The following is an 8,955-nucleotide window of genomic DNA, read 5'->3' on the forward strand; positions in this document are numbered from 1 at the left end:
GTCTTGTTTGAACCATCAGCAGCGTTTAACACCATTAATTACTCTTCCCCTGTGATTCACGTTTGGAGACAAGTATATCTCACTCTCTTGGTTTTTCTCCTATATCACTCTCATTGATCATTCCATATGGTCTTCCCTCTTAATAGCTTTTAAAATCGGAGATTAGGGATCAGTCCTTGATCATCCCCTCTTCTCTAGGTACACTCATTCCAATGGCCTTAAATGCAATCTATTTTCCAATGGTTCCCAAATGTCTATCTCCATCCCAGACCTCCTTTCTGAAGTCCAGACTGAAACTTCTCCAAATGCCTACCCAACATCTTTACCTGGTTGGCTAATAGACATTGCAAACTCAACAGGTCTAGAACTGAGCTAATCTTCCCCTTTCTGTAAAATCTACAAAGAATCTTCTTTTTCTCATTTGATAGCAATTCCATTCTTCTGATGGCTCAGGTCAGAAATCTTGGAGTCATCCTTAACTTCTATCTCTTTCTCATAACCCACATGTAATCCACAAGAAAATCCTCTTGGCTCTACCTTTAAAAATGTAAGAATTCAACAGCTTCCTGCAACCTTCTCCACCACCCACTCATTCACCCCACCCACCCACCACACATATGCTATTCCCAATACCTTAAGCAAGAATAAATGTAAATTGGATCAAGTCATTCTTTAAACAAGTCCGCAAAAATTTTTCATTTTATTAAGCTAAAAGACAAAACCCTTACAGTGGTCTACAAGCCCAGTATTATATGCCTTCCCATTATCCTTCTGATCCTCTCTCCTCTCTTTCTGTTACTACAGTCCACCTGTAGCAAGACACTGGCTTCTTTGATTTTCCTCAAAAGAAAATATCTTCCATCCAGGACTTTGGTTCTAGCTATGCAGAATACCTGGAATGATCTCTTGAGTAATTCCTTTATGGCTTTCAAGACTGTTCAAATATTATCTTCCCAAATATGTCTATACTGCCTATTCCACTTATTACAATAATTGACATCATTTCTTCAAAACTGAGAACACTTGATCTCTTCTGTCTTTCTTTCTTTCTTTCTTCCTCTCCTCTCCTCTCCTCTCCTCTCCTCTCCTCTCCTCTCCTCTCCTCTCCTNCCTTCTTCTTCTTCCTCCTCCTCCTCCTCCTCTTCTTCTTCTTCTTCTTCTTCGTCGTCGTCTTCTTCTTCTTCTTCTTCTTCTTCTTCTTCTTCTTCTCCTTCTTCTCCTTCTTCTTCTCCTCTTTCTCCCAAAGCATATTTCATCTTCTAACTCATTAGGTAACTTACTTAGTGATTAGATTTATTGTCAGCTCCTTAATAAACTAGAAGCTCTGCAAAAATAGGGACATATGTTTTGCTCACTGATGCATCCTATACAACTGCAAACAGTATCTGGACCACATTTGGTATTGTATATTTGTTGAATGAAGATATGGACCCCTGGGAATTTAATGCTAAGCCCAAGTATAGTATAAAAATACTTTTCATTATTCTTGATTTACTGAAAATGTTACAAAGAATTTGGCCTTATGACGCTCATGAATTTTCTTGCCATTATAATAATGTTTATTTAAAAAAATCCTCTATGTCTATTCTGACATTCATCTGGGTTGTCACATTTGTTTTGCCACAGAGCTGTGCAAGAATTTCATCTCACATACAATCTCAGCAGTCACCCTTGAAAAACACAGCTAAACTAGGCTCTTTCATCAGGCTTAAAGTTCCTTTTTTTCAGTTTTAAAATTCTTATATTCACCAAGGAACCTTACAACTTTTTATAAATCCTCAGTTAAAATTCATCTGATTTCTCTTCAACGTGTATAGTAGGACAACTATAACAATTCACCACAACAAATGTGGTGGCTTGAAGCGACAGAAATCTCGAGAACCTACTTCCAGATCTCCAGAAGTAAAAAATCAAGACGCTATAAGGACCAGACTCGCATTGAAGGCTTCAGCGGGGAGAACACTCCCTCAACTCCTCCAGCTTCTGGTGGCTTCTGGAGTCACTTGGCTTGTGGCTACATCACTCCAATCTCTCCCTCTGTCTTCACATGGCCTTTCTCTCCACATGTCTCTGTGTCCACATCTTCTCTTTTCTCCATACAGACAGCAAATTGATGCTGGTAAACCGTAAATCCAGAATGATTTCACCATCTGAGATCCTAAAACAAATCACATCTAAAAAGAATCTATTTCTAAATTAATTTACCCTGAGGTTCTAGGTGGACATGAATTTGGGGAGAAACTATTCCATTGCAGTGTAAAATTCTCATGGTGAAATTTTAAAAATCATTTTTACTACGTTATTCCTCATGCCTCTTGAATGTTCAATTTTGCGATTTTTGAGTTGTGTTTTTGTTTTGCTTTGCATTGACTTCTTTTTGGTATTGTACACTAGGCACACAACTTATACACTCCCTTTATCAAGAGTATGACAGTAATGACAAATGAATATTTTTGTTCTAAGTAGTTGGAAGGCAAATATATGTTTTTCAAATGTTGTATTGCACAAAAAGGTAAGAGATTAGAGTCAAGAAAACAGAAAGCAACATAAAATTGCAGCTAGAATGTTTGTATAATTAGATCCTGTCCAGGGGACCTTGACCCACAGTGTCATGTACTATATGGACACATGATTTTGCAATTTTCTGGGCCTACAAGTTAAGCATTAGTGAAGTCCTTCCCCCTACCTTGACCAATAACATGAACATTTTCAGTCCTGTAAAGAAAACGACAGGGGTGTATAAACAGAGGCTGTTTCACTGATGGCGTGGTGGCAGCTGAGTGACAAACAGAAACCTCCCACACACTGAGCCAATAGCAGACCATGGTGAGAAATGGAGTAAGAAACTCATTAGCAGATTCTCAAAAACCTTTCATTTTCAGGAAGTTGAACACATGAGCTAGGGATTGGCTTTTTTTTTTTTTTTAAGTTTATTTATTTATTTTGAGAGGGAGAGTATGTGTGAGAGGGAAAGTGCAGAGAAAGGTGGGGGAGAGAATCCCAAACAATTTCCACATTGTCATGTCAGAGCCCGATGCGGGGCTCGAACTCACGAAACTGTAGGATCATGACCTGAGCCAAAACTAAGAATTGGACACTTAATGGACTGGGCCACACTTGGGATGGGCTCTTTTTATTTTTTCTTTTCTTTTTCTTTTTTTTTTATTTTTAAAACAATTTTATGTTTATTTATTATTGATACAGAGAGAAACAGAGCATGAATGGGGGAGGAGCAGAGATAGAGGGAGACACAGAATCCGAAGCAGGCTCCAGGCTCTGAGCTGTAAGCACAGAGCCCAAAGTGGGCTTGAACCCACAAACCATGAGATTATAACCTGAGCCAAAGTCAGACGCTTAACTGTCTGAGCCACCCAGGAGCCCTTGGGATGGTCTTCTTAATATACAAATAATTAGACTATATTCATTTATTATATAATTGTTAATGATGATGTCACAGATACATAACATTTTCATGTGTATATTCCTACAGAAATTATAAAGCATTCACCTCCTACATTCATCTAGGGGTGAACATTCCATTCAATCAATATATGAAAGCACGAATTAGAAGACTGCTGTTTGGATAACAAGGTCAACATCTTATTAGATACACTCAGATAACAAGGCATAGAACAAAGAAATACACAGTATGCTATTCACTTTTCTTTTGATTCAAGAAGTTTGGTTTTTAGTATATTTGCTAGAAATATATAAAATAAATATAGTATAAGAAAATTGTTGAGTTTTTTGAAAGAAACATCCTTCACCTTCTTTATTTGGAGACAAGTATCTCACTCTCTTGGTTTCTTTTACATAGAATCTAGATATATGTCTATATGTCTATATGTGGACTCATCATTCTTCATATCCACCCAAATAACTGAGAGCTGAGATGACCATGAACCCCACCTCTATTTCTACAGCTAATTGTTTTGGTGTTTAGACTGATTAATCTGAGTCTAAAGTGTCATAAGTCTGTCTTCTCAAGTTAGCAGTATTTTTCTTCTAAAATATATTTGACTTACAATGTTTTAATGGATAATTATGGAAAATGAGACATCAGGAAGTACAGAAAAGGTGCCAATTTAAAGAATCCCTTAAATGAGTAACCACAGGACTACACTGTAATGTATAAGACAATAAAGTAATCCATTAGTTTAAAAAAATCAGAGAAACCAGAAATTAATGCTCTTGGTTACAGAAGAATACCAACAACAAATACAGAAATAACAATAGGAGGAGAATGTCATCATTTTGGAACCATCAGAGTAATGACAAGACTTATTGAATAATGTCAAAATTGTTGCATGAAAAGTTGGGAACAGGATAGTTTTATCTCAAAGAATTGCTCCCAGGATTAATTATTAATTACAAAAGGGAACGGGCACATTTACAAAGAACAAATTTGACAGATGGTACTTTACCCAAGAGATCAAATGTGCTGTCAGCAATAACAAGAGAAACTGAGATGTCCAGGCTTTTGGATGCGATGCTTTGTGAAGAACGTACATAACCTTTGTGGTACTCCAGCGACCTTAAGTATTTGACTGGAGCCTAATCATGAAGAAGAGACTATACAACCAAGAATTGAGAGGCATTCTGCAAAACTATGACATGTATTGATTATTCAAAAATAGAAATGTAACAGGTAGACAAAAATAAATTGATGGCTAGGAAACTGTTCTGGACTAAAAGCAACTAAATAGACATGACAATGGGATGCAATCTACAATAAAATCATGCATTTGGAGAAATAAAACATTTTAAATAAAATACCTTCTGTTTGGGTAGGAAGTTGGAAATTCTGAGTGTGGAATGACTAATAAGTAATGGTGCTCTATCAGAGTAAAGCTTCTTGAGTGATGCAGGAGGATGTCCTGTTTTTGAGAGAGAGAGAAAAGGATGATGTATTGCATTTAGAAGCAAAGATAAAGCAAATGTGGGGTGCCTAGGTGACTCAGTCGCTTAAGTGTCTGTCTGGCTCTGGTTACCACCTCGTCGTTCATGGGTTTGAACCCTGCGTCAGGCTCTGTGCTGACAGTTCGGAGCCTGGACCCTGCTTCGGGTTCTGTTTCTCCCTCTTTTTCTCTCTGCTCCTTCCCCACTTATGTTTCTCAAAAATAAATGTTAATTTAAAAAAAAGATGAAACAAATGTGGGAAAATATTAATAATTAGTGAATTATAGTAAAGAGTATTTAGGTACTCATTGCACTATTTTTTCCACTTTACTATAAGTTTGTACTTTTATTTATTTTTATTTTTTTAAGTTTCTATATTTATTTTGAGAGACGCAGAGACAGTGTGAGTGGGTGAGGGGCAGAAAGAGAAGGAGAGAGAGAATCCCAGTCAGGTTCCACACTGACAGCGCAGAGCCTGATGCAGGGCTTGAACTCATGAACTGGGAGATCAAGACCTGAGCCAAAACCAGGAGTCAGATGCTAAACTTACTGAACCACCCACGCATCACTGTAAGTTTGTAGTTTTAAAAATAAGAGGTTGGAGGGGCGCCTGGGTGGCTCAGTCAGTTAAGCATCCGACTTCAGCTCGGGTCATGATTTCACTGTTGGGGAGTTGGAGCCCCGCGTTGGGCTCTGGGCTGACAGTTCAGAGCCGGGAGCCTGCTTCAGATCCTGTGTCTCCCTCTCTGTTCTTCAACATGTTCTGTCTCTCAAAAATAAAATAAACATTAAAAAATAATAAGAGGTTGGAAAAAATTACAATAATTTTCTTATATTAGTGTGTGTCATGGAAAAAGTACAAGGCTTGGACAAACTTTTTATTCATTCACAAATATTTACTGTCTCCCACCTGCCAGACATTTTTCTAGAGTCAGAGAGATCAGCAAACAAAACAGGCAAAGAGCCCTGATTTTGTAAAACTTCTGATTTTTTACCGCATGTCTGAGCTTCCCTCCTTTTTTCCATAGGTGAGGATGGAGGATGACATTAGGGTTGGGCTTGGTGAGATCTATCATAAGGTCCCATTCTACCCTAAATGTTATTGTAGATGAATGGATTCGTGTTGAATAGATATGATAATAGTGGCTAATTTCTTCCATTTTAGTGTTTTTTTTTTTTTAAGTTTCCTTACTTATTTTGAAAGAGAGACAGACAGACAGAATCCCAAGCAGACTCTATGTTGTCAGCACAGAATGTGACACTGGCCTTGAACTCACAAAATGTGAGATCGTGACCTGAGCCGAGATTGAGAGTTAGATGCTTAACCCACTGAGCTGCCCAGACTCCCGCTTACTGTTTTAAAAAAAGATTATATTGCAATGAATACAAAAGCACTAACCAACAATGCTTACACACAGGATATAATAGAAAATACCAGCATCAGTGCTGCTTTTTGTGTTATTACAAACCAAAGCAAGACACCATCAAAGTATTTATTGAAAACATGCTAAGTTGTAAGTTCACTTTGGTTTTTCTTTTCAAAATTATTAAGAAGAAAATTATCTATTTCCAATGAAAGAAAAAGCACTCTTTACTGTACTGCTTTTCCAAATCTGTCTAAATGCAAAAAGAAAGAAATGCATCACTATTAATGGTTATGCATTGTCCTAAACAAAATGTAAAACACAGAGTTTTAATTCAAAGCTAAATTTAAAAGTAGTAGCCAAAGATGACCTTTTAAAATAACTTTAGATATATGTCAATTCAATAGGATTGACATTTTTATGAAAAACACATAAGGTTTTTCAAAAACATAGAATAAATAGAAAATACTTTTCTATTTAATTGGTACTGGGCCAGAATATGCTTCTCTAGACACTGCATAAAATTCTTAATGTTGTTTATGTTTCTGATTTCAAATTCAAGGTCAGATGAGAGGTTTTTCCCCCTCCCATTCATTCTCTTTTATTTTATCTTTTAACATTTATCAGGAACGATGAGTGACTTTCTGCTGTTGGTGCTGCTTGTATAATGACAGCTCAGAACTCTCTAGATCCTCACTGCATTTGATTTGCCATTTAATTACCCACATTTGTGTGTGTGTGTAAGTTGTGGGGTGGTGCTGTATGAGGTCTGAAAATCTATCTTCTAGCAAATTGCACTTGCTATGCAACTCACATGCATGCAAGAATCCTGAAAGTAGGAGGAAGGACAGTGGAAGCTTCTGTACTTATGTTTCTAGAGATCCCTCAGAGAGTTTAGGAAATTCAGATCAGGAAGCAGGTATAAGGGGTAACTGTAGAAAGGACACTGGGCTTTGTTTACAATCAAACAGGGAAGAACACGGCAAAAGAGAGGGAGATATTCTCGCCAGACAGAAGGGATGTAATTTAAGTTTACTAAAAGTTGCTAGTCGAGTGAGGGAGATGGTAAAGTATTTTTCACCAGAAGAGAGAAGAAGAAAAGAACTCAGCATTGAGAAGTTGATCTTAAAGAGGGAGGCAGATGAGGAGGTACCTCATCAATGCAAGCAAGAGAGGATACTTTCATCATATTTAAATATCCCAGAAGAGAGGGACAAGGTTGAGCAAATAAAAATAAGGAGATACTTTTTTCTCTTTTCTTCTTTATTAAGTAAAAGATAGGCAAGAAATGGAGAGATCTTACCTGCTCTCGTTCCTTTCTGTTTCACTCTTTTTCTCTCTCTCTCTCTAATGCCTGAAGGCACTGTGGGGAATTAAATAAAAGTGTGGGCCCCAAGAAAGAGGAAGTGAAATCGAAGTGGAGACATTAAGAAATGTTAGGTAATTTGCTAGTTAGTTTTGAGCCTTGCTTTAATTATGAGGCAGATAAAATAGAGCTTTGGAAGACTGTCTTTCCCTTGATTTTGCTTTCCTCACCACCTGCTCCGCTCCCCTCACCACGCACACACAGGAGCCCCTCTCTCTGTCCTCTTTATTATTGTTGCCTGCCTGGCCTATTCTTTCTGGATTAGCCCCACTTTTCACCAATCTGTTCTCAGCTTGAATCAGGTAAAGCCTCTGCCCTTAGAAGTTCTAACAATGGGGCGCGTGGGTGGCTCATTAAGTGTCAGACTTCAGTCCAGGTCATGATCTGATGGTTTCTGAGTTGAAGCCCTGAGTGGGGCTCTGTGCTGAAAGTGCAGAGCCTACTCTGGATTCTGTCTCCCTCTCTCTCTTCCCCTCCCCTGCACTCTCTCTCTCAAAAATAAATAGCTAAAAACAAAAACAAAAACAAAAACAAAAGTTCAAACAGTGGATAACTGATAATCAGGCCTATTTAGCACTGTAATCTGTTACCTTGATCACCAAAGGGTTCCACAGCTGCTGTGGAAAGATTGTAAGAAGAAAGGAAGGAGGGCCAGGAAGGGAAGGCATGGTGAACAGGTAAGTTAGCTGTTATTCCTCTCAGGAATAACTGAATTTTAAAAACTGAAGTTGGGGTGCCTGGGTGGCTCAGTCGCTTAAGCCCCCAACTTTAGCTCAGGTCATGATCTCACAGTTTGTGAGTTCGAGCCCCACATCAGGCTCTGCATTGACAGTTCAGAGCCTGGAGCCTGCTTTGGATTCTGTGTCTCCCTCTCTCTCTGCCCCTCTCCTGCTCATGCTTGGTCTCTCTCTCTCAAAAATAAATAATGTTAAAATTTTAAAAAACAAACAAACAAACAAACAAAAAGCTGAAGTTGTCATTTAACCCCAAAGAAGATATCTTTGATGGAGAAATTCATCCATCAAGAGACTGACCCTCTTCCTGAAATCTTTGATTGATGGGGAAGTATCCCAGAACTTTCATTTACATCCCTTGAAATTTCTTACTTTGCTCCATATAACATTGGTTGAACTTACAGTACCGAGTTTCCAAGAAACTATATGTGAAGGATATCTAACCAGGTTAATAGTCAGTGTTATAAAATATTAGTAAGGCAACGCTAAAAGGTTCGATACATGCAGTTCCTCAGTTGTGTCAAGAGGTGGCGCCATTTATACACAATAACGTATTTTCTCACATCTTATTTAATATAATAAATTCTAATAA

This window comes from Hyaena hyaena, unplaced genomic scaffold, assembly GCF_003009895.1.
Source record: "Hyaena hyaena isolate Hyena2069 unplaced genomic scaffold, ASM300989v1 scaffold_773, whole genome shotgun sequence".
In the NCBI taxonomy this organism is placed as follows: Eukaryota; Metazoa; Chordata; class Mammalia; order Carnivora; family Hyaenidae; genus Hyaena; species Hyaena hyaena.